At 49.1% G+C, this 26,972-nt stretch overlaps 2 long non-coding RNA genes across 3 annotated transcripts; both read left to right on the top strand.

The window, feature by feature from the left end:
* The first annotated feature begins 73 nt into the window (after positions 1-73).
* Positions 74-16,546, top strand: LOC122460563. Of its 2 annotated transcripts, none has more exons than XR_006281945.1 (3): positions 74-128; positions 433-547; positions 16,523-16,546. It is a non-coding gene; the product is annotated as an uncharacterized LOC122460563 (long non-coding RNA). The 2 variants fall into 2 exon arrangements; XR_006281946.1 differs by having other exon boundaries at positions 82-128; positions 428-547.
* LOC122460564 lies at positions 3,232-10,966 on the top strand. Its single transcript, XR_006281947.1, has 3 exons — positions 3,232-3,438; positions 3,773-3,802; positions 10,956-10,966. It is a non-coding gene; the product is annotated as an uncharacterized LOC122460564 (long non-coding RNA).
* Positions 16,547-26,972: the final 10,426 nt, after the last annotated feature.

The following is a 26,972-nucleotide window of genomic DNA, read 5'->3' as shown; positions in this document are numbered from 1 at the left end:
TCAGAGTAGCAGCCGTGTTAGTCTGTATTCGCAAAAAGAAAAGGAGTACTTGTGGCACCTTAGAGACTAACAAATTTATTAGAGCATAAGCTTTCGTGAGCTACAGCTCACTTCATCGGATGCATTTGGTGGAAAAAACAGAGGAGAGATTTATATACACACACACACAGAGAACATGAAACAATGGGTTTATCATACACACTGTAAGGAGAGTGATCACTTAAGATAAGCCATCACCAGCGGAGGTGGGGGGGTTGGGAAGGAGGAAAACCTTTCATGGTGACAAGCAAGGTAGGCTAATTCCAGCAGTTAACAAGAATATCATAGGAACAGTGGGGGGTGGGGTGGGAGGGAGAAATACCATGGGGAAATAAGAAAAGGAGTACCCGTGGCACCCCAGAGACCAACAAATCCACCAGAGCACAAGTGGAGTGGGCTGTGGCTCACGAGGGCTTGTGCTCTAGTGGATTTGTTGGTCTCTGGGGTGCCACGGGTGCTCCTTTTCTTTTTGCGAGTACAGACTAGCACGGCTGCTACTCTGAAACCTGTCATTATGCAAGGCACTGAATTTAGCCGTATAGAGTGGAAATCTGTCAACTTCATGAAAAAACTCGCACAGATACAGACAGACATCATCTTCCTCTCCAAATGCAAACAGATGGACATCATACCGAAAGGACTGAAGGTAAAAAATCCATTACAATCTACATACCATACAGACTATGCTGACAGCTTGTGCCACACACTCTCAAAGAAACTGCGGAACCACCTGATCAACATCCTCTACAGCAAACAGGGGAAAGATTAAGAATGAGCTCTCAAAACTGGATACTCTCATAAAGAACCAACCTTCCACACAAACTTCCTCGTGGCTGGACTTTACAAAAACTAGACAAGCCATTTACAAAACACACTTTGCTTCTCTACAAAAGAAAAAGGACACTAAGCTATCTAAACTACTATATGCCACAAGGGGCCACAACAATGGTTCCCGTAACCCACCCAGCAATATTGTTAATCTATCCAACTATACTCTTAGCCCAGCAGAAGAATCTGTCCTATCTCGGGGCCTCTCCTTTTGCCCCTCCACCCCCACGAACATGATACAGTTCTGTGGTGACCTAGAATCCTATTTTCGACGTCTCAGACTCAAGGAATATTTCCAACACACCTCTGACCAACATATTAACCCACGGAAACCTTCCTGCCAACACTACAAAAAGAAGGATTCTGGGTGGACTCCTCCTGAAGGTCGAAACAGCAGCCTGGATTTCTACATAGACTGCTTCCGCCGACGTGCACGAGCTGAAATTGTGGAAAAGCAGCATCGCTTACCCCATAACCTCAGCCATGCAGAACACAGTGCCATCCACAGCCTCAGAAACAACTCTGACATCATAATCAAAAAGGCTGACAAAGGAGGTGCTGTCGTCATCATGAATAGGTCGGAGTATGGACAAGAGGCTACTAGGCAGCTCTCCAACACCACTTTCTACAAGCCATTACCCTCTGATCCCACTGAGAGTTACCAAAAGAAACTACAGCATTTGCTCAAGAAACTCCCTGAAAAAGCACAAGAACAAATCCGCACAGACACACCCCTGGAACCCCGACCTGGGGTATTCTATCTGCTACCCAAGATCCATAAACCTGGAAATCCTGGACACCCCATCATCTCAGGCATTGGCACCCTGACAGCAGGATTGTCTGGCTATGTAGACTCCCTCCTCAGGCCCTTCATTACCAGCACTCCCAGCTATCTTCGAGACACCACTGACTTCCTGAGGAAACTACAGTCCATTGGTGATCTTCCTAAAAACACCATCCTAGCCACTATGGATGTAGAAGCCCTCTACACCAACATTCCACACAAAGATGGACTACAAGCCGTCAGGAACAGTATCCCCGATACTGTCACGGCTAACCTGGTGGCTGAACTTTGTCCTGACCCATAACTATTTCACTTTTGGTGACAATGTATACCTTCAAATCAGCGGCACTGCGATGGGTACCCGCATGGCCCCACAGTATACCAACATTTTTATGACTGACTTAGAACAACGCTTCCTCAGCTCTCGTCCCCTAATGCCCCTACTCTACTTGCGCTACATTGATGACATCTTCATCATCTGGACCCATGGAAAAGAAGCTCTTGAGGAATTCCACCATGATTTCAACAATTTCCATCCCACCATCAACCTCAGCCTGGACCAGTCCACACAAGAGATCCACTTCCTGGACACTACGGTGCTAATAAGCGATGGTCACATAAACACCACCCTATATCGGAAACCTACTGACCGCTATTCCTACCTACATGCCTCTAGCTTTCATCCAGATCATACCACTCGATCCATTGTCTACAGCCAAGCGCTACGATATAACCGCATTTGCTCCAACCCCTCAGACAGAGACAAACACCTACAAGATCTCTATCATGCATTCCTACAACTACAATACCCACCTGCTGAAGTGAAGAAACAGATTGACAGAGCCAGAAGAGTACCCAGAAGTCACCTCTACAGGACAGGCCCAACAAAGAAAACAACAGAACGCCACTTGCCATCACCTTCAGCCCCCAACTAAAACCTCTCCAACGCATCATCAAGGATCTACAACCTATCCTGAAGGACGACCCATCACTCTCACAGATCTTGGGAGACAGGCCAGTCCTTGCTTACAGACAGCCCCCCAATCTGAAGCAAATACTCACCAGCAACCACACACCACACAGCAGAACCACTAACCCAGGAACCTATCCTTGCAACAAAGCCCGTTGCCAACTCTGTCCACATATCTATTCAGGGGATACCATCATAGGGCCTAATCACATCAGCCACACTATCAGAGGCTCGTTCACCTGCGCATCTACCAATGTGATATATGCCATCATGTGCCAGCAATGCCCCTCTGCCATGTACATTGGCCAAACTGGACAGTCTCTACGTAAAAGAATGAATGGACACAAATCAGACGTCAAGAATTATAACATTCAAAAACCAGTTGGAGAACACTTCAATCTCTCTGGTCACTCGATCACAGACCTAAGAGTGGCTATACTTCAACAAAAAAGCTTCAAAAACAGACTCCAACAAGAGACTGCTGAATTGGAATTAATTTGCAAACTGGATACAATTAATTTAGGCTTGAATAGAGACTGGGAATGGATGAGTCTTTACACAAAGTAAAACTATTTCCCCATGTTTCAGAGTAGCAGCCGTGTTAGTCTGTATTCGCAAAAAGAAGGGGAGTACCCGTGGCACCTTAGAGACTAGCAGATTTATTGGAGCATGGGCTTTCGTGGGCTGCGGCTCACTTCGTCGGATGCGTTTGGTGGAAAAAGCAGAGCTCTCCTCTGCTTTTTCCACCGGGTGCATCCGATGGGGTGAGCTGTGGCTCGCGGGGGCTTGTGCTCTGGTGGATTTGTTGGTCTCTGGGGTGCCACGGGTACTCCTTTTCTTATTTCCCCATGGTATTTCTCCCTCCCACCCCACCCCCCACTGTTCCTATGATATTCTTGTTAACTGCTGGAATTAGCCTACCTTGCTTGTCACCATGAAAGGTTTTCCTCCTTCTCCCCTCTCCCCCCCTGCTGGTGATGGCTTATCTTAAGTGATCACTCTCCTTACAGTGTGTATGATAAACCCATTGTTTCATGTTCTCTGTGTGTGTGTATAGAAATCTCTCCTCTGTTTTTTCCACCAAATGGATCCGATGAAGTGAGCTGTAGCTCACGAAAGCTTATGCTCTAATAAATTTGTTAGTCTCTAAGGTGCCACAAGTACTCCTTTTCTTTTTATATGTTATATTACATTACAAGAAAACATTTAAAAATCAAAATCAAAAAACTTTTCAATCTTGTCCAAATAAAACATTTTGATCAACCTAAAATGATTTCTTTCTGAGTTTTTCTTCAGTGAGAATTTCTAAGTTTGGTGTTTTCATTCTGACGGAGAATAAAACCATATTTCAAAATCTTAAAATCCTCCATGAAACAGGATTTCTGTCCTCCATACATCTCTACACCTATGGTATTTACAAACACTGTTCTGCCATAGTGCTCACCCTCGGTGATTTGGAGGCAAGTGGATTTCTTGGGTTGGCTTCTTTTAAAAAGGATTTCTAGTCAATATTGTAAGCTGCCATCACTGGGGACTAATAACCACCGGCACTAGGAACAAGTTGTTTATTGTCTGTAGCTGGTTTATGATATACAGCTCATTTAAATGATGTTGTGTTATCTGTGTTGTATAAACATTAAACATCATAAACCCTCCAACGTGGACTTGGCTATACGTTGGTTTAATTCCCTTCCAACATTGAACAAGCACCTCAAAGTTCACCTTACGTATAATGGAGTTATGGCCTATGTTTCAGGGAGCACATTCCTAAGCAAAGGAGTCAAGCAGCAGTATCAGAGGGTAAGATTTCTTGGACTTGAATTTGCCCTGTGGAACATGCTCTTAGAGGTTAATACTGTAGTGCTCTACCTGAGAGTCCAACTTCTCTCTGAAATCCAGCCCTGTCACTCACAAGCACAGCAGAGTACTCCACATTGGTTCTTTGGCTCCATTATATCCTCATTGACAAACACTCCTCAAGAGAGGAAGAAAATCCACCTTAAATGTATGACTCTGGCACAGCTCAATTCCTACTGCGTATGGTTGTCTTTTTCTCTAAATTTAGCTTTCTCTTCAATGATTGGGCCGAAGTTTGATTCTCATCTAAGGGAAGGACAAACAATGCTCCCTACAGCCAGGCAAAAACGGTGCAGACCTTCTACAACACAGCTTTGTCAAAGCACCTTATTCTTGATCCGCAGGTCCCCCTGTTGCCCCAGTCCTCAGCCCCACACAATTTTGCCAAGGCACCTCAAAAGGCTGGTCTGCAGTTCCTATAATGATGATACAACATAATGTTAGCATCTTCGATACAAAAGTATTTCAAAATGCTTTATCAAAGTTAAATAACAGCCAAGGCAGAGAAAAATGCAGAGGCAACGGTAAGGGAGAAAACAGTGATTTGTAGATGAGATTAAAAATAACGGAATAATCTGAATTTCGAAGTGACCAAAGCTATGCTAAACTCTGAACAGAGACAAAAAGGACAAGGGAACCTGCCCCAACACATTTACAATCTGCATTTAGCAGTGATGCAATGGGAATAAACAGCAAGGAGGGTTTGGAGTGAGGTGGAGTACGGCAAGGATAATAGTAATGTAATCACAAGATGATCTATCTACTCTATTGCAGTTCTATTCAAATTCTTCGAACTTGTCAGCAAAATAATAATTAAAGGGAGAACAAGTCAATATAGGTTATTTGGACTTTCAAAAAGCCTTTGGCAAAGTCCCCCACATGACTATTAAGTAAACTAAGTCGTGGAGTGAAAGGTAAAGCACTGTGATGGATTAAAGATGAGTTAAGAAAGAGAAGACAACGAATAGAAATAAATGGCCAATTTGTAGCATGGCAAAAGATGAACAGTGGGGCAACATAAGGTTTTATTATTAATGATCCTGAAGAGGAGGTGTGCACACAAGCAGCAAAATTTGCAAATGACATAAAATTATTTAGGTTAGTCAAGGCCAGAAAAGATATGAGCAACACCAGAGGGACCTCAGAAAGCTAGAAAAATGGGCCACATGATGGCAGATAAAATTCAATCATATAATCACAGCAATGTAGGACTGAGAGGAACCTCAAGAGGTCATCTAGTCCACCCCGCTGCACTGAGGCAGGATCAAGTATACCTAGACCATCCCTGACAGATGCTTGTTTAATCTCTTCTTTAAAACTTCTAATGATGGGGATTCCACAACCTCCCTACGTAGCCTGTTCCAGTGCTTAACTATCCTTATACTTAGGAAGTTTTTCCTAATATACAGCCTAAATCTCCCTTGCTGCAAATAAAGCCAATTCTTGTCCTATCATTGGTGGACAGGAAGAACAATTGTTCACTGTCCTCTTTACAACTATCTTTTACATATGTGAAGACTTATCTCACTCCTCAGCCTTCTCTCCTTTAGACTAAACATGCCAAGTTTTTCAATCTTTCCTCATAAGTCATGTTTTCCGACTTACTACTTTTGTTGCTCTATTCTGGACTCTCTGAAATTTGTCCACATCTTTCTTAAAGTGTAGTGCCCAGAATTGAACACAGTACTCCAAGAGGCCTTATCAGTGCACAGTAGAGTGGAACAATTACTTCCCATGTCTTATATATGACTGTCCTGATAATACATCCCAGAATTACATTTCCCTTTTTCACAACAGCATTGCATTGTTGACTCATATTCAATTTGTGATTCACTATCATCCCCAGATCCTTTTCTGCAGTGCTGCTGCCCAGCCAGTTATTCCCAATCTAAGTGTAGTATTTTACATTTACCTTTATTGAATTTTATCTTACTGATTTTAGATCAATTCTTCAGTTTATCAAGGTAATTTTGAATTCTAATTCTGTCCTCCAAAGTGCCTGCAACCCTTCCTAGTGTGGTGTCATCCACAAAATTTATAAGTGTACTTCCACTCCGTAATCCAGGACAGACCTCTGCAGGATCCGACTTGATACGTCTTCCCAGTTTGACAGCAAATCATTGATAACGACTCTTTGAGTATTGTTTTACAATCAGTTGTGTACCCACCTTATAATAATTTCATCTGGACCATATTTCCTTAGTTTGCTTATGATAATGTCATGTGAGACTGTGTCAAAAACCTTATTAAAGGATATCAAGATATATCATGTCTACTGCTTCCCCACCATCTTCTAGTCTTGTTACCTTGTCAAAGAAGAAATTAGTTTGGTTTGGCATGATTTGTTCTTGATAAATCCATGTTGGCTATTACTTATCATCTTGTTATCCTCTAACTGCTCACAAACTGATAGTTTAAATTTGTTCCAGTATCTTTCCAGGTATCAAAATAAGGCTGACAGGTCTATAATTCCCAGGGTCCTCTTTGTTCCCCTTTTTAAAGATAGGTACTATGTTTGCCCTTCTCCAGTTCGGTGGAACCTAACCCATCCTACGTGAATTCTCGAAGGCACTATAGGCACTCTATAGGCAAACTAAGCAGCTGCCTAGGCTGTAAGGATAAGGCCTTTGTCTGCAGCCATATTGTAAAGCCTAAAGCCTTTGTTTGCAGCCAGATTAAAAGAGCAGCCAAGCAGCAGCCATTAGCTAAGAAGCAAGAAGTCACATCCTCACATTTCATCTACCTTACATTAAAACAACGTAATATCAGGCTGTTAAGAAGGAGACCATGTCCTAATGGCACCCACTATCACCAGATAAAGAAACAGATCTTAAGATGGTTGAAGAAAACGTAGTTTGATAGCATTCTGTCTGTCAAGAAATCACTTCTCCATAGCTGTGGTTGTGAAATCCTCATTTCTTTATTGTTTCGTCATTATGGTCCCCACTTCCCTATTGTTTCTCTGTATGGTCTCAGGTTCTTTAATTGTTTCTCTCGGTTACATAATTAATTTTGCTAGGTGTAAATTAAGGTGGTGGGGTAGGATTGGTTAAAGAATTTTGTTATGCTATGTTAGGATTGATTGGTAAAATTTTAGTATAATGATTGGTTAAAGTATAGCTAAAAAGGACTCAAATTTCAATATGTAAACTGGGGTCCAAAAGGAAGTTCTTTGGGAACCAACACCAGGACACAACCCCAAAGATCAGAGCTGCCAGACCTCAACACTCTGCCAATGACACTTTGCAGAAACTGGAGTCCCCCAGATGGACCTGATCCTGACTGGCCAGCAGGAAAAGTTCATCTGTCTTATTGGAAGTGGTGAGCACTGTATGTGTAGCATGTGCACTCTGTTTTTGGTGATTCATAGAATTATAGAATATTAGGGTAGGAAGAGACCTCAGGAGGTCATCTAGTCCAACCCCCTGCTCGAAGCAGGACCAATCCCTAATTTTTGCCCCAGATCCCTAAATGGCCTCCTCAAGGATTGAACTCACAACCCTGGGTTTAGCAGACCAATGCTCAAACCACTGAGCTATCCCTTGTTAATAGAGGTTAAGGATATTACTGTGTAAGGCTCTTTCACTGGTAGAAGGTCCTGTACACCTGCAGAAGTAGTATACACCCAGAGCCCTATGTATTGGAAAAGGGTGTGGGTACTTAAATTGACCAAGTTAATTGACCAAGACCTGAGCCCTATGAATTGGATATGGGTGGCCCTGAACCCTACGAATTGGGCAAGGGTAAGTGCTTTTCGCCTGGAGCCCTACAAATTGGGTAAAGGTGGGGGTGCCTAAATTAACCGGGTTACACCTGCAGCCCTACAGACTGGGAAAAGGTGGAGTGCTCTAATATGTGCAGGTAACGAGGCAGCAGATTTTGCCTAGGGCAGCAGGGCCAAACCTGAGTGGCCCTATAACCACATGCACCAGGTTGCAATGCCACCCACTCAAATTTCGCCCAGCCGTCCTCCCATTGTGACATGGGGTGGCCAGGCCAAACCTGAGTGAGTGGCACCGAGACCTGGTGCTTGGCCCCTGCACTTCGACCATAACCATTGAACCATCAGAAGGCTCACTGCACTCCCATAGAAAGTCTGTGTCCCCTTGGCTGAGAACCTCTGTTCTAGGGTGTAGGATGCAGGGTGGCACGCTGAAGTTTTGCCTAGGGTGGCACATTGTCTTGAGTGGCCTCTGGTCCTGGGTCCTCAATCACTCTGCTAAAGCCCCTCTATCTTACCCATAACCAAACAAGATCCAATCATCAAACCAATATATCTTCAGTTAATGAGCTCCTTGCTCACACTAATCCAATAAAGCACCGAGAGCACCAACCTCTCCATGGGAACACAAACGACAAGCACCCTCACAAAGTGACCCCCAAATCAAGTACATGCCCATGGATAAGCTTAAAATATTGCAAATATAGGTAGATATGAGTGGCCAATGGAAACCCATTGACTTGTCAGTCAAACAAACATTCAGGAGACAGGAAAAGCAACTCTGGATCCACAAGTCCCAGTGAGAATGTTCTCAAAGTGGTCCTGATCTGATCTGAAATAAATGGAAACATTTCCATCCACTCTAATGGACACTGAAATGGTGCTGTGTTTTTCATGTGCACAGGTCCCTATTTCCTAGCATTTTCCTTCTCTAACCTTCCCAGTCTCCCGTTAGATTTGTTTCAGGCTCTGTGTACAATGTGTGACATCCACTTTCATCATCCATCACTCTGAATCACTTCTAAAGATAAAACTCTGCCTTTTTCATTTCCCCCTGTTGGGTCAGGGCTCTCTCCATGCCTGTTGCCGCTGCCTCCTCAGACTAGCTGTTCTCACGGCCCTTCTTACTTCCTGCATCACCAGTGAGGCTGTCCTTGTATTTCCCTGCAAGTCACAATCACAGCATCTCTAACCAACCCAAGAATTTCTCTCAGGTTTATTAACAGAAAAAACATTGACTGCTTACACAGCAGAGTTGTGCCATTAACCCAGCATGAAAGCCAGAGGGAAACGGGGTTCTCTCTCTTATACGTAGCCTGACCCAGCTACTAAATGGCTGTAAAATTCTGTAGGCAACATTGCCATCAAATGATTTGGGTCATAAGCCAGGGCCCTAGCTACCGAGACTGACCTGTCAATAAAGGATCAAAGAATCAGTCTCTTGAATTTCCCTAAAAGCCTCAAGAAAAACCAGCTTCTGACCCTCCTAGGATATGCTCTAACCAGGGTGATGTCTCAGACCAAAGAGAATATGATCATTAACTGCCTGTAATTAACAGTTCTTAAAATAAAGGCTGAAGAATATGCCTGCCTCCAAAACTGGCCCACAACCAAAGAGTCTGGATGGGGAGTGGGGGAAAACAACAACAAAAACAGAAGAAAGAGCCAGGTAGATCCAAATCTCATCCACAGTCTCGATCCATGTCAAAATCTAGATCAGGATCCTAGATTAATCCCAAACACCCTGATTCTAAGTGTGCAAATCCATCGATTTTAAACATACAGTTTGTTTACACACAATTGCACTGGCAGGAACGTCAGCTGTTTGGACTAGAACTTGTTGTCAGTCCCCCGTCTCTCTGGCAGGCAATCATTATTAAAGTAACACAAAGTTGAGAAGCTTAAAAAACCCAAAGTCAGTTAACACAGATTTCAGATTCTCACAGTCACCTTTAAACTGTAGTCAGAAAAGTGACTATGTAAAAACAGGCCCTTCTTACTCACCATCTCCACTCCCTATATGTCACTGAGTCATATTGGCTGACTACAATGACACAAACAAATTTTTGTTCCCATCAGGCTTGAAGCTGTTAATAATAACAGAGTGCCAAAAATGTGCTCAACACTAAACTAAACAAATACTAAGATAAGGTCCCTCCCTGGAGAGCCTGAATTGAAGCACAAAAACAATCGTGGACCAAAAGTTGGGCACAAGAGCGTATGGAACCATTGCTATTGAGAAGGGTGAAGGAAGGATTCATGGAAGAAGTGGGCTCTAAGCAGAGTGAGGAGGATTGGTGACAGGTGGGAAGAAGGTGCCTTCAATTTTGTCTCACATAGCATTCACAGAATCAACAGCTATATTCTTATCTAAGAGGCAGTAAAAGCCCAGCTGGAGTCTAAGCTCTCAGTTGGAGTTTGCAGAATCAGCAGAGAGAGAAACTGTCTTCTGGATGTGTAACTTGAGTACACTGGATCCAGAAGGAATAAATATGCAACTGCTTTCCTCTCCCCAACCCCCAACAAACTCCCCCCACCCAAACCAAATGCCTAACATTCACATATGCAAAGCAACAGAGGAAGTATACAAATCAATCCAAAGTCAGTCCCACCCAAGGAAAACAGACCTGACAAAAAGTATCAATGTATCAAATTGTTTGGGTTAATTTTTCCTCTTCCCTACCCAGAAATGAAATGACCAGAAATAATAACAAACTTACACTGTGGGATAATTTAAGTTTCCAGTAAGAACTAAGAGACCAACACAAGGGAGGAGAAAGAGAAAAAAGGTTGTGAACTGCTAAGCGGAAGGGTCACTACAAACCCCTAGAAAATATCCTGTGGGGGCCAAACCTGCACTAGCCCTGGTAGATGGACCAGAGGGGACTTGACAGGCCTTCTCCTATTTACATTACAAGTTGTTTCATTACATAATCGTACAACAACTGTGTACAGTTGTACAACATTCCACAGTCTGTACATGCATCTATGGCCAGAGAGAGAGATGCACCTTATTAGTTATTACTTGTTAAGCACTGACCATAGGCTCAGCTCTGTATATGCAGAGAAGGTATGGTCTCTACTCTGAGGCACTTGTACCTTTTCTACATAGGAAAGTTTTATCAGCATATCCCACCACCGTGTAAACACCCTTATACTAGAATAAGAATGTCCACAAAGGGGTGTGTGTGTGTGTGTGATATACTGGGAGAACTTTACCTTTAAATCACACCTTAGTTCATACTGAAAAACAACTTTCCTGGGTAGACCAGGACTGAGGCCTGGTCTCTAAACAGGTTATGCACCAGTAAAACTAGGTCAATCAGGGATGTGATTTTTTACAAAACAATTACATCTATACCTTTATTGGTTTAGATTAATACTGTAAGTTAGACCAGTGCAACTTTCTCAGTGCAATTCTTTTTTGGGGGGGGGACAAACCCCAAGCCCCAAAGTTGTACAGTTACAGTGGTACAACCCCTCCAGTGTGGACACAGATATATCGAAATTAAGATGCCTTACCCCACTATTGCTTATTTCCCTTTCCTTATGGGAATAAATTTTTCTGGTATAAGCATATTTATACCTCTGTAACGGCACCCACACGAGAAAAGTTGTACCCCTTCAGCTATACCAGCCTTGCCAATGTTTGATCCATGACAATACTCTGCCCCTCACTCCATGACTACTTAGCTTCAGCCTGGTCTACACTACGAGTTTAGGTCGAATTTAGCAGTGTTACCTCAATTTAACCCTGCACCTGTCCATACACTGAAGCCCTTTTTTAACTTAAAGGGCTCTTAAAATCTATTTCTTCACTCCACCCCAAACGATGGGATTAGCACTGAAATCGGCCTTGCCGGGTCGAATTTGGGGTACTGTGGATGCAATTCGACGGTATTGGTCTCCGGGAGCTATCCCAGAGTGTTCAGTTGTGACCGCTCTGGACGCACGCAACTCAGATGCACTGGCCAGGACAGTAGACAGGAAAAGGCCTGCAAACTTTTGAATCTTATTTCCTGTTTGGCCAGCATGGTGAGCTCACCTGCACAGGTCACCATGCAGAGCCCATCAGCACAGGAAACCAGGCAGTCCCAGAATCACCAAAGAGCTTCAGTATGGACTGAACGGGAGGTACAGGATCTGATCACTTTATGGGGAGACAAATCTGTGCTGGCAGAACTCTGTTCGAAAAGAGGAAATGCCAAAATATTTGAAAAAAAGTCTCCAGTGGGCATGAAGGACAGAGGCTATAACAGAGACCCGCAGCAGTGCTGCGTGAAAATTAAGGAGCTCAGGCAAGCCTACCAAAAAACCAGAGAGGCAAATGTCCACTCTGGTTCAGAGCCCCAGACATGCCACTTCTATGATGAGCTGCATGCTATTCTAGGGGGTGCAGCCACCACTACCCCAACCCTGTGCTTTGACTCCGTCCAAGGAGTGGGAGGCAACATGGAAGTGGATTTTGGGGGCGAGGAAGATGAGGAGGAGGACAAGGTTGTAGAGAGCTCACAGCAAGGAAGCGAGAAACCGGTTTCCCCAAGAGCCAAGATCTGTTTATCACCCTGGATCTGGAGCCAGTACCCCCCAAACCCACCCAAGGCAGGCTCCCAGACCCTGAAGGCAGAGAAGGGACCTCTAGTGAGTGTACCTTTGTAAATATTATACATGGTTTAAAAGCAAGCGTGTTTAATGATTAATTTGCCCTGGCATTTGCGGCCAGTATAGCTACTGGAAAAGTCTGTTAACGTGTCTGGGGATGGAGCAGAAATCCTCCAGGGACATCTCCATAAAGCTCTCCTGGATGTACTCCCAAAGCCTTTGCAAAAGGTTTTTGGGGAAGGCAGCCTTATTCCGTCCTTCATTGTAGGACACTTTACCATGCCAGGCCAGTAGCACGTGGTTGGGAATCATTGCAGAACAAAGCATTGCAGTGTATGGTCCCGGCGTTTGCTGGCATTCGAACAACATCCATTGTTTATCTCTCTGTGTTACCCTCAGGAGAGTGATATCATTCATAGTCACCTGGTTGAAATAGGGTGGTTTTAGTAAGTGAACATTCAGAGGTGCCCGTTCCTGCTGGGCTGTTTGCCTGTGGCTGAACAGAAATCTTCCCTGCTGTTAGCCATGCGATGGGGGGAGGGCTGAAGCCATCATCCCAGAGAATTGGGTGTGTGTTGTGGGGGGGGGTAGTTGGGTTTCTGCTGCAGGTTAACCCAGAAACCAGAGCCCCTCCTTTTAAATTGCCAACCCATTTTAAATGGCCAACCCAACAGCTACTTTGTATGGGAAATGAGGGCACTGCTGTTTGAAACCATTCCCACATGTCAGACAGCTGCAGCGGCACAGGAGCTAGCAAACAGAGCTCTAAACAGGGGAGTTTGAGTGGGAGTTCTGTTGGAGGAGAAGGTAGTTGTACTTGGTTTTGTATTTTTAGTATTTGTCTTTGTATTTGTGTGTGTGTAGGGGTTTTGTGCTGGGAGAGCAGCTGAGCCTGATTAGGGGGTGGGGCTTTGTGCTGAGAGAGCAGCTGAGCCCTGCCTAGGGGGTGGGGCTTCTGACTAGGGGCCCTATAAAGGTAGCCAGCCAGTCAGGCATCGGCACAGGAGCTAGTAAACAGAGCTCTAAACAGGGGAGTTTGAGTGGGAGTTTGGTTTGTGGTGCTTGTTTGGGGTTTGCTTTTGCTGGGGGGGGGGTGGTCTTTTTGGTGTGGCTTGTGTTTCCCAGATTAACAGGATTTAGGTGGGAAGGAGATGACAGATACAGAGGAAGCTGTGGGAGTGACTCCTGCAGTGAAAGACACATTGAGGATGATGGGATGTGGAAGCTGTGGTATGTACATGATCCTGGAGAGGGGAACCGGTAAGAGTTTTGTCTGCATGAAATGCCGTCTGATAGAGCTGATGGAGGAAAAGATCTGAGGTTTAGAGATGCAGGTGGAAAGTCTGGTTGAGTTTAGGAAGGGGTTTGAGCAGATGATGGAGCAAAGATATGAGGTATCTGAAGGGAAAAGCTCAGACTCATGGATGGAAGCAGGGCTGGGGAATTTTGAGGAGAGACTGGATGAGGAAAGTGGTCAGTGGAAACATGTGACTCAAAGAACCAGGCAGAGAAAAAGATGGGCTAGTGAAGGAGAAATAGAGCTTAGGAACAGGTTTGCAGAGTTGGAAAATGAAGGGGCTCAGCAGGTAGTCGCTGAAGGTGGAAGGGTAAGGAAGAAGAGAAGAGAGGCTAGCCCTATAGAAAAAGGGGAAGAGTCAAGGGAGACTACACCAAATATGAGCCCCAGGAGGATACAGGATGGGTTGAAGAGAATTGTAAGGGAAAATAGGAATGGAAAGAACTTGCAGCCAGAGGGAACAGGGGAGAGACTGGAGAATAGCACTGTCACCAGGAAAAGGCAGGTCTATGTGATCGGGGACTCTTTATTGAGAAGAATAGACAGGCCTGTAACTAGAGCTGATCCTGAGAATAGAAGGGTGTGCTGTCTTCTGGGTGCTAAGATACGGGATGTAGACCTGAGGTTGAAAAGGATCCTCAAGGGAGCGGGAAAGAATCCCCTAATTATCCTTCATGTGGGAACAAATGATACAACCAGATTCTCGCTGGAAAGTATCAAGGGAGACTATGCTAGGCTGGGGAAGACGCTTAAGGAAATTGAGGCTCAGGTGATCTTTAGCGGGATCCTTCCTGTTCCTAGAGAAGGGCAACAAAGGTGTGACAAGATTATGACTGTCAACAGATGGCTTAGGCAGTGGTGCTATAAGGAGGGCTTTGGGATGTATGGCCACTGGGAGGCATTCACGGACAGAGGTCAGTTCTCTCAGGATGGACTTCATCTGAGTAGGGAAGGAAATAGACTTCTAGGATCGAGGCTGGCACAACTGATTAAGAAAGCTTTAAACTAGGAATTTGGGGGAGATGGTTGGGAGATGTCCAGAAAATCTCCACGCCAGATTTTAGCATTGAGAGGGAAGAAGATGAAGTAAGAAAGGATACAGCCATGGGTAGGAGAATGTATATAAGGAGCGAGGGCGGTGTGGATACTAGTCTAATAGGTTATACTGGCCGTAGAATGACTGTGCCTAATAGGGTACAAAATGTGAGCGAGGCCAAACAGCAAAAATTAAGATGTTTATACACCAATGCGAGGAGTCTAGGTAACAAAATGGAGGAACTAGAGCTACTGGTGCAGGAAGTGAAACCAGATATTATAGGGATAACAGAAACATGGTGGAATAGTAGTCATGACTGGACTACAGGTATTGAAGGGTATGTGCTGTTTAGGAAAGACAGAAACAAAGGTAAAGGGGGTGGAGTAGCATTGTATATCAACGATGAGTTAGAATGTAAAGAAATAAGAAGCGATGCAATGGATAAGACAGAGTCTGTCTGGGCAAAAATTACATTGGGGAAGAAAACTAGTAAAGTCTCTCCTGCGATAGTGCTTGGGGTGTGCTATAGACCTCCGGGATCTAATTTGGTTATGGATAGAGCCCTTTTTAATGTCTTTAATAAAGTAAATACTAATGGAAACTGCGTGATCATGGGAGACTTTAACTTCCCAGATATAGACTGGAGGACCAGTGCTAGTAATAATAATAGGGCTCAGATTTTCCTAGATGCGATAGCTGATGGATTCCTTCATCAAGTAGTTGCTGAACCGACTAGAGGGGATGCCATTTTAGATTTAATTTTGGTGAGTAGCGAGGACCTCATAGAAGAAATGGTTGTAGGGGACAATCTTGGCTCAAGTGATCATGAGCTAATTCAGTTCAAACTAAATGGAAGGATTAACAAAAATAAATCTGCAACTAGGGTTTTTGATTTCAAAAGGGCTGACTTTCAAAAATTAAGGCAATTAGTTAGGGAAGTGGATTGGACTGAAGAACTTATGGATCTAAAGGCAGTTGAGGCCTGGGATTACTTTAAATCAAAACTGCAGAAGCTATCGGAAGCCTGTATCCCAAGAAAGGGGAAAAAATTCATAGGAAGGAGTTGTAGACCAAGCTGGATGAGCAAGCATCTTAGAGAGGTGATTATGAAGAAGCAGAAAGCATACAGGGAGTGGAAGATGGGAGGGATCAGCAAGGAAAGCTACCTAATTGAGGTCAGAAGATGTAGGGATAAAGTCAGAGAGGCTAAAAGTCGAGTAGAGTTGGACCTTGCAAAGGGAATTAAAACCAATAGTAAAAGGTTCTATAGCCATATAAATAAGAAGGAAGAAGTGGGGCCGCTTAACACTGAGGATGGAGCGGAGGTTAAAGATAATCTAGGCATGGCCCAATATCTAAACAAATACTTTGCCTCAGTCTTTAATAAGGCTAAAGAGGATCTTAGGGATAATGGTAGCATGACAAATGGGAAGGAGGATATAGAGGTAGATATTACCATATCAGAGGTAGAAGCGAAACTGAAACAGCTTAATGGGACTAAATCGGGGGGCCCAGATAATCTTCATCCAAGAATATTAAAGGAATTGGCACCTGAAATTGCAAGCCCATTAGCAAGAATTTTTAATGAATCTGTAAACTCAGGAATAGTACCGAATGATTGGAGAATTGCTAATATAGTTCCTATTTTTAAGAAAGGGAAAAAAAGTGATCCGGGTAACTACAGGCCAGTTAGTTTGACATCTGTAGTATGCAAGGTCCTGGAAAAAATTTTGAAGGAGAAATTAGTTAAGGACATTGAAGTCAATGGTAAATGGGACAAAATACAACATGGTTTTACAAAAGGTAGATCGTGCCAAACCAACCTAATCTCCTTTTTTGAAAAAGTAACAGATCTTTTAGATAAAGGAAATGCAGTGGATCTAATTTACCTAGATTTCAGTAAGGCATTTGATACCGTGCCACATGGGGAATTATTAGTTAAATTGGAGAAGATGGGGATCAATATGAACATCAGAAGGTGGATAAGGAATTGGTTAAAGGGGAGACTGCAACGGGTCCTACTGAAAGGCGAACTGTCAGGTTGGAGGGAGGTTACCAGTGGAGTTCCTCAGGGATCGGTTTTGGGACCAATCTTATTTAATCTTTTTGTTACTGACCTTGGCACAAAAAGTGGGAGTGTGCTAATAAAGTTTGCAGATGATACAAAGCTGGGAGGTATTGCCAATTCGGAGAAGGATCGGGATATTATACAGGAGGATCTGGATGACCTTGTAAACTGGAGTAATAGTAATAGGATGAAATTTAATAGTGAGAAGTGTAAGGTTATGCATTTAGGGATTAATAACAAGAATTTTAGTTATAAGTTGGGGACGCATCAATTAGAAGTAACGGAAGAGGAGAAGGACCTTGGAGTATTGGTTGATCATAAGATGACTATGAGCTGCCAATGTGATATGGCTGTGAAAAAAGCTAATGCGGTTTTGGGATGCATCAGGAGAGGCATTTCCAGTAGGGATAAGGAGGTTTTAGTACCGTTATACAAGGCACTGGTGAGACCTCACCTAGAATACTGTGTGCAGTTCTGGTCTCCCATGTTTAAAAAGGATGAATTCAAACCGGAGCAGGTACAGAGAAGGGCTACTAGGATGATCCGAGGAATGGAAAACTTGTCTTATGAAAGGAGACTTAAGGAGCTTGGCTTGTTTAGCCTAACTAAAAGAAGATTGAGGGGAGATATGATTGCTCTCTAAATATATCAGAGGGATAAATATAGGAGAGGGAGAAGAATTATTTAAGCTCAGCACCAATGTGGACACAAGAACAAATGGGTATAAACTGGCCACCAGGAAGTTTAGACTTGAAATCAGACGAAGGTTTTTAACCATCAGAGGAGTGAAGTTTTGGAATAACCTTCCAAGGGAAGCAGTGGGTGCAAAAGATCTATCTGGTTTTAAGATTCTACTCGATAAGTTTATGGAGGAGATGGTATGATGGGATAATGGGATTTTGGTAAGTAATTGATCTTTAAATATTCAGGGTAAATAGGCCAAATCCCCTGAGATGGGATATTAGATGGATGGGATCTGATTTACTATAGAAAATTCTTTCCTGGGTATCTGGCTGGTGAATCTTGCCCATGTGCTCAGGGTTTGGCTGATTGCCATGTTTGGGGTCGGGAGGGAGTTTCCCTCCAGGGCAGATTGGAGAGGCCCTGGAGGTTTTTTTGCCTTCCTCTGTAGCATGGGGCATGGTTGACTGGAGGGAGGTTTCTCTGCTCCTTGAAGTTTTGAACCATGATTTGAGGACTTCAATAGCTCAGACATGGGTGAGGTTTTTCATAGGAGTGGTGGGTGACATTCTGTGGCCTGCGCTGTGCAGGAGGTCGGACTAGATGATCAGAGTGGTCCCTTCTGACCTTCGTATCTATGAATCTATGTTATGAAGGTTAAAGAAGCCGAAAGACTGTGGCTTACCATGGCTGCCTGCAAGCCGAATTCTGTTGCCCGGCCCTGCGTGTGTGATCTCTCACACCAAACTGGCATATCCTCAATAAGAGGCAAAATGCGACCTTGTAATGAAAGCACATGTGCTATATAATGTTAACAGCAAGGTTTACCATGAGTCTACCCATTGTTCTATAAAATGTCTTTTTAACTACCACTCTCCCTTTTTTTTTCCTCCTCTCCACCAGCTGCATATGTTTCTCCTTCCCAGAGGCTAGTGAAGATTAGAAGGCAAAAAAAATGCACTCATAATGAAATGTTCTTTGACCTCATGCTGTCCTCCCACACTGACAGAGCACAGCAAAATACGTGGAGGCAATCTCACAGTGCAGGAAAACACAATATGACTGCGAGGAGAGGTGGCGGGCTGAAGATGGTAGGTGGTGTCAGCTTGCTGAAAGAAGGCAAGAGTCAATGCTCAGGCTGCTGGAGGATCAAACTCATTTGCTCCAGCGTATGGTTGAGCGGCAGGAAAGGCAGCAGGACCACTGACCACCACTACAGCCCCTGTGTAACCAACCACCCTCCTCCCCAAGTTCCATAGCCTCCTCACCCAGACGCCCAAGAATGCAGTGGGGGGGCCTCTGGCCACTCAGCCACTCCACCCCAGAGGATTGCCCAAGCAACAGAAGGCTGGCATTCAATAAGTTTTAAAGTGCTGTGTGGCCTTGTCCTTCCCTCCTCCACCACCCCTCCCAGCCTACCTTGGCAGTTATCCCCCTAGTTGTGTGATGAATGAATAAAGAGTGCATGAATGTGAAGTGTGACAAAGTTCCTGCTCTACCTTGGTGAGTCTTGCACTTATTGGTAGATTTGCTCACCTTGGAGCTTCATGGCAGCCCTCAGCTTGGCAGCTTTTTTGAACCCACAATCAAGGTTGACTCCTCCTATGTCTGAGGAAGAGTTGGGAGGATTTGGGGGAAACCCAGGCCCACCCTTTACTCCAGGTTCCAGCCCAGGGCCCTATGGAATGCAGCTGTCTAGAGTGCCTCCTGGAACAGCTGTATGACAGCTACAACTCACTGGACTACTTCCCTATGGTCTCCTCCCAACACCTTCTTTATCCTCACCATAGGACCTTCCTCCTCGTGTCTGATAATGTTTGTACACCTCAGTCCTCCAAGAGTCCATATTCTCACTCCCAGCTCCTCACACACGCACCACAAACTGAAGTGAGCTCCTTTTTAAAACCCAGGTACCCTGATTAGCCTGCCTTAATTTATTCTAGCAGTTTCTTGATTGGCTGCAGGTGTTCTAATCAGCCTGTCTTAATTGTCTCCAGAAGGTTCCTGATTGTTCTGGAACCTTCCCTAGGGAAAAGGGACCTGCTTTACCGGGGATGAATATTGCTCCCTTTTCCTGCCCACTTTGAGTGATTCCAATAGGATCACTCTCCTATAGCCCTCTGGCCTGGAGGGAGAAGGCTGCTCTTGGGCCCTGAGCTCTCCCTGCTGCTCCCCTGGCTGGGCCAGACACCACCCCCTCCTCCATTCTCTTCTACCTGGTTGCTGTACCCCCCCCCACTCCTGGATGCTGCTACTGCTCCAGCTGCAGCCCCGGGGGGGGGCCTGCTGGCCCACTCCCCAGAAGGGGGGAGTGAGGGACCCCAGCCTTTGCTGCTGTAGACACCACCACCACCTGAGAGGGGTCCTTTCTGCCTGCCTGGACCACCATCTGGAGTTCCTGGAGCAGCTGCTGCTGTGGAGTCTGCTGCCTGGAGCTGCTGAAACCCTGAGGAGGAGAAGGAGAGGACCATCTACCAGTGGGGGAGCACCTAGAGAGTTTGCAGACCACTGTGGAGGGGGCCTTAAGACTGAGTAACTTTTGAACTGTGCTCTTGTGGTGGGGGTCCTGACTGTGTTTGTAGGGACACGGGGTGTGGTGTAGAGCTGCCTGCCAATCCATCTGTGGTCCCCCCCCCAACTACCACCACCGCTGCCCCCTCCACCACCCCCACTGGCTGTATACCATCTGCCTCAGCTCCTGCCTCTGGACTCCACTGCTTGCTTGGCCTGCCGCGCCCTTTCACCACCTTTTGGGCCTGAAGCAGCAGCCAGCCCAAACTGACTCTTTGAAAGCACATGTGGGCGCATGTGCCCCCCCATCTCCCTGGACTGGACCCCTTTAGTGAGCCCCAGCTTTGTCCCCTGTTACCTGCCCCATTTTGCCCCTTGCAGCCTTTTTGCCCTTCCCTTTACCCCAGCACCTCACTGGCTTCCGTTTTGTTTTGCTTGCCCCGCCCTTTTCCCTCTGCAGCTTTTGTTTGTTTGCCCTGCCCTGCCCGAAGCTAGCTCTTGGTTCCCTGTCCTGGCTCTGGCCTGGTTTTTCCCCCCCCTCCCCACATGGTACCCCTTCCCTGATTGGGCCCCTTACCCAGTGCGCCCATGCCCCTGCCCATGCGCTTGTGCTCTTCCCCTGTTTGAGTTTGCCCCATCTCACTGCACCCCCCTAACGTTCTTGTGACCTCCCTTCCCTAGCACAGCTAGAGGAGCCAGATTCCTATCCTGAGTCGCTGACTGTCCCCTACGAGTCCTTGATACCCCCCTGTCCAGCCCCCCCTTTTTTGGCGCCATCCTCCCTTGCCTGCAGCCTAGCGGGGAGGAATGGTCGATCTGCCTCCCCTCCCCTCTCTGGTGTTTTCCCCTCCCTCCCCGCTTCTTATGGCGGGGGACATGATGAGTGGGGCCCCTCCAGCAGCCCTAGACACCCTTCCCCCGCCTGCCCCTCCATCAGCCCCCCAAGCCTCTACCTCACCCCCCACTGCCAAACCACCTGCCCCCACCGGGGTGCCGGCAACGGCAGGCACCGGGGTGACCTCCGCTGCTGCCATGCCTCTCGCCCCCTTGGATTCTGGGGGAGCCCCCCCAGCCAGCAGGAAGGGCCCCACCAAAAAGACCAGGCCCTCCATGGCAGGGACTGCCCCCACTGCCGCGGCCCCGCCACTGGCCACGGCGTCCCTACCCGCTGCTCCCTCCACCAGCTCCGCGGGTGTCCCTCCCTCGGCCCCCAGGGCGTACACCCAGGTGGCGGCGGCCCCCCCCGCCTGCTGCTACATCATCTCTCCCGCCCACCACCTCCGCTACCATCTACAGCAGCCGAGGCCCCTTTCCCACCATGACCAGGAAGCATGGTGTCTGTTGCCTCCTGGTGCCCGCCTCACCCCACGTGGAGACCTACGTGCGGGCATTGGCGAGGGTGGTGGGGCCCACGGCCGTTGTGGCGGCCTCCAAAATATACGGGAAGGTCGTCTTCTTTTTAGCGTCGGAGGCCGCCGCCCAGGAGGTGGTGAAGAAGGGCCTGGCAGTGGGGGGCGTTTTCGTCCCTCTGGAGCCGCTAAAGGACCTGGGCGTCTGCCTCATCCTGACCTCCGTCCCTCCCTTCCTTCCCAATGCCGCCCTATTACCCACTCTCTCGACCCTGGGGAAGCCCCTTTCTGTTCTGAGCTCTCTCTCCCTGGGCTGCAAGGACCCCGCTCTCCGTCACGTCCTCTCGTTCCGCCAGCAAGTGGAGCTTCAACTGCCGCTGGCGGTGCGTGACGGAGAGGCGCTTGAGGGGTCCTTTTTGGTCCCCTACCAGGGGGCCCATTAGCGGGTGCACTATTCCACAGGGGAGGCCAAGTACTACCTCTGGCAGGCGATGGGGCACATCTGGAGGGACTGCCCCTTGGTCCGGCAAGGAGGGGCATCTGGGACTCCCGAGCCCCGGCAGGGCGCCGGCCCTGTCATCGCTGGCACCCCTGGTTGCCCAGCACCCGGAGCCGCCCCTCCTCCCACTCAGTCCACCACTGCTCCCGCTCGGGCCCAAGGGCTGCTCCCCCCAGCACGCCCAGACGAGCGGGAGAGCCGCACCTCTGCTGCCTGCAGTCCGGCGGGGCCTCTAGAGGAGGGTGCAGCAGGATACCACTGAGCGTGGGAGAGTGCCCGCCCCAGGAGGATTTTTCCCTCCCTCATGCTGCTCCACCGCTGCCTCCCACAGTCCCTGAGCCATCGCCCCTGCCTCCCAACCCGACCCCTGTTAACCGGCCCCCTGATGATGCCATGGAGGGCTGGGCCCTTGTCCGGGGAAGCGGGGCAAGCAGAAGGCTCTAGCTCCGCTCCCTTCCACCGATGCAGAAGCCCCCCAGAAGACCAAAAAAGGGGGCACTGAGGCCGAGCCCTCTACTTTGCCCAGGGGCACGTTCCATCCCCCAGTGCCGGCTGGGGAGGGCGTGGCAGCATGGGAGGGCAGTACTGTCCCTCCATTGGAGCCCCTTCCCTTCAAGGCCCCCGATGGAGCCCCTCCTGCCCCGTTACCATCCAGAGCCCCTGTGAGCCCCGAGGCGAGCGTCACTTCAGCCATTGGCGGGGAGACCTCTGGGGTGGTGGAAGGGGAGCTCCCCTCCATCTAAGAGGAGATCGAGGCCCTGGGTCTGACCCCGGTCACCCAGGAGGGGACGACCCTCTGCCAGTGGGCCTTGATCTGAGCGACCTCACCCCGGCCCCCCCTTCTCCATTCTCCTCCTCCCTAACTGCTGCTTCTGCTCCTGCCCCCAAGGGTTGCCTGGGCTCCTCCATCTGCCCAGCCGCGGGTGGCACCCTGCTGTTAGCCACCGAGCCCATTGAGGCGGCAGCCGGTGCCGTGCGGCTGGGACCCAAGCCTCACGGGCTGTCCCTTGTGGGTGTGGGGCAACCGACCTCCTTCCCGGGCGGGGACCCCACTGGAGATGCTGTGGCTACTTTGCCGGCCGTGGTGCCAGAGCCTGGCATTGTAGAGGGCCCCCTTCCCACCCCCCAGTCCCTTGAGCTCCACCAAGGGGGGCCAATCTCCAGCTGCGTGGCTCCTGGAGCCCAGGATCCTGCCCTTGCCCCTTTCCCTACCTCTGCTTCCAACCCCTGTCCTGCTCCTACTCTGGATCCCTGCCCTGCCCTTGTTGCCATCCCTGTCCCCTCCCCCTCCTGTGATATCATTGCCACCCCTGAGGCCACCACCTCCTCGCCCCCAGAGGATAGTCCCCAGGGAGCGGCCTCTGTATTTCCCAGTCCCAACTCACCAGGGGCTGCTATCTTCCCTCCGCCGCCCCCAATTGAGCCGGGGTTTGAAGGGGGTCATGTGGTGCCAGCTCATCGGGCGCCACGTCAGGGGTCCGCCCCTTGCCTGCTCGTCTCGGTGGGCTGCCGGGCTTTGTCAGCGGTCCCTCCAGAGCAAAGCCCGGGGCTAGTGACCCCGGGTCCCCATATGCTGCGAGAGGAGCTGCAGGAGTTCCTCGAGGACATTCGTGGCTCCCGTAACAAGGTGCAGCTTGCTCTCCAGCGATGGGGGGACTTCCATCTTATCCTCCGGGCCGCGAGGGCTCTCATGGGGGAAGGCAAAAGGACCGGGAAGCAGGGTGCCGCAGCCTACCGGCGGGTCAGCATCTTCCGTGACTCCTTACTCACCTACGGGGTAGGTCACGGGCTGTTGCACGGCCCGTTGGGAGCCGCAAGCTTCCCTGCCGACGAGGATTCCTCCCAGCCCTCCTTATGACAACTCTTAACATCGCAACATTGAACACCCGCGGCTGTAAGATGGATCTCCACAGGTCCCAGGTGCTCTCCTTCCTTCGGGAGGGGGGGTACTCTGTTGTTTTCCTGCAAGAGACCCATACGGTTCCGGCCGCCGAAGACAGCTGGCGGCTGGATTGGGGGGACAGGGTCTACTCTAGCCATCTCACAGTTCGTACGGCTGGAGTGGCGACCCTGTTCTCCCCTGACCTATGGCCCGAGGTGCTCGGGGTTGCAGAGACTGTGCCGGGCCACCTGCTACACCTCCGGGTCCGTATGGAGGGGCTCGCGGTTAATCTCGTCAATGTCTATGCCCCGACATCAGGCCCGGAGCGGCTGCATTTCTTTCAGCAGGCGTCCGCCTTCCTCGGCACGTTGGATCATCATGAGTGCCTGGTCCTGGGAGGGAACTTTAACATCACCCTTGAGGAGCGGGACCACTTGTGGACCGAGCAGAGCCCGGCTGCTGCCGCTGTCCTCCAGGAGATAATCGAACACCGCTCCCTGGTGGACATCTGGCACGACCACCACCCGGATGACACTTCCACGTTCACCTTTGTCCAGGTGGAGGCCCATCGGTCGAGCCACTCCTGGTTGGACCGCATTTATTTATCACGCTTCCATCTTTTACGAACCCACTCCTCCAGCATCCGGCCGGCCCCATTTTCTGACCATCATTTAGCCACTGTGATGGCCTCCCTCTGTGCAGAGAGGCCGGGGCTGGCCTATTGGCATTTCAACAACAGCTTGCTGGAGGATGCGGGCTTCGTGGCATCCTTCCAGGAGTTCTGGCTGGCCTAGCGAAGGCAGCGGCATGGCTTTCCCTCGGCATGGCGGTGGTGGGACCTAGGGAAGGTGCGCGCCCGGCTCTTCTGCCGTTACTACATCCAGGGCACCAGCCAACGGAGGGATGTGGCAATAGAGCAGTTGGAACGGGAGGTCTTTGAGCTGAAGAGGTGTCTGGCCGTGAGCCCGAGGATCCGCCCCTCTGTGAAACTTGCTGGGAGAAGCAGGAGGAGCTCCGGGCCCTCGAGGACCATCGGGCCCGGGGTGCCTTTGTTCGATCCCGCATCCGTCTCCTTCGGGAGATGGATTGAGGCGCCCGCTTCTTCTACGCCCTGGAGAAAAGGAGGGGGCCCAACTGGCAGAAGACGGCACTCCCCTCACGATTCCAGTGCAGATGTGCGGGAGGGCGAGAGCCTTCTACTCAAGCCTTTTCTCCCCAGATCTGACTGATCCTAACGCTTGCAGAGTGCTCTGGGAGGAGCTCCCTACAATCAGCACGGCGACTGAGACCGGCTAGAGCTGCCTCTCACTCTGGCCGAGTTCTCATAAGCCCTCCGTCACATGCCCGCCAATAAATCTCCGGGCATGGACGGGCTGACTGTGAAGTTCTACCGCGTGTTCTGGGACATACTCAGCCCAGACCTAGTCACTGTCTGGGCCAAGCGTTTGCAGAGCGGGGTCCTCCCTCCTTCATGCAGACGAGCCATGCTCGCCTTATTGCCGAAGAAGGGGGACCTCCGCAATTTACGAAATAGGCGTCCTGTCTCACTCCTCAGCACAGACTACAAAGTCCTGGCAAAAGCAATCTCGCTGCGGCTAGGGTCCGTGCTGGCAGATGTGGTCCACCCAGACCAGACCTACGCTGTCCCGGGCCGCAGCATCTTCGACAACCTATATCTGGTCCGGGACCTTTTGGAACTCAGGTGTAGGGATGGTCTGTCGTTTGCCCTCCTGTCCTTAGATCAGGAGAAGGCGTTCGACAGGGTGGATCACGGGTATCTCCTGAGCACTCTGCAAGCGTTTGGCTTCGGACCCCAGTTTGTGGGTTTTCTCTGGGCGCTGTATGCCTCCGCAGAGTGTCTGGTCAGGCTCAACTGGACCCTGACTGAACCAGTCAGCTTTGGGCGAGGAGCACGGCAGGGGTGCCCCCTCTTGGGCCAGCTGTACACTCTGGTGATCGAGCCCTTCCTCTGTCTCCTCCGAAGGAGGATGACAGGGTTGGTGCTGCGGGAGCTGGAGCTGCGGCTGGTCCTCTCGGCGTACGCTGATGATGTGCTCCTTGTGGTCCAGGACCTGGGCGACTTGGTGCGGGTGGAGGCTTGCCAGGCCATCTAATCGGCAGCCTCCTCCGCACAGGTCAACTAGGTCAAGAGCTCTGGCTTGGTGGTAGGGGACTGGTGGCAGGCGAGCTCCCTCCCACCCACACTTCAGGCCATCCAGTGGAGTGCGGGTCCGCTGCTCTATCTCGGCGTTTACCTTTCTGCCACGCATCCCTCTCCGCCAGAGAACTGGCAGTATTTAGAGGGCGGGGCGATAGAGCGGCTCCGGAAATGGACAGGACTACTCCACTGCCTCTCCCTTTGAGGGAGAGTGCTGGTGCTGAATCAACTAGTCCTGTCCATGCTCTGGTACCGGCTCAAACACCCTGGTCCCGGCTTCAGGTTTCCTGGCCAACCTCCAGACATTGATTCTGGAGTTCTTTTGGTCAGGACTGCACTGGGTCCCTGTAGGTGTTCTCCATCTACCCCTGGAGGAGGGAGGGCAGGGCCTGAAATGTCTGCTTACTCAGGTCCATGTCTTCCGCCTCCAGGCCCTGCAGAGGCTCCTTTGTGGTGCAGGTAGTCCGGCGTGGAGCATACTTGGGCATGCCTTCCTGCGCCGCTTCCAAGGGCTCCGATACGACCGGCAGCTCCTTTATCTCCATCCAAGAGGTCTTCCGTGAGACCTCTCCGGGCTGCCGGTCTTCTACCAGGACCTTCTCCAGAGCTGGAAACTCTTTTCAACGACCAGGTCCGTGGCGGCCACCGAGGGGGTAGATCTCCTCGCAGAGCCCCTGCTACACAACCCCC

The sequence above is a fragment of the Dermochelys coriacea genome, chromosome 6 (assembly GCF_009764565.3).
Source record: "Dermochelys coriacea isolate rDerCor1 chromosome 6, rDerCor1.pri.v4, whole genome shotgun sequence".
Taxonomy (NCBI): Eukaryota; Metazoa; Chordata; order Testudines; family Dermochelyidae; genus Dermochelys; species Dermochelys coriacea.
This window is presented reverse-complemented; position numbering and strand designations above follow the sequence as displayed.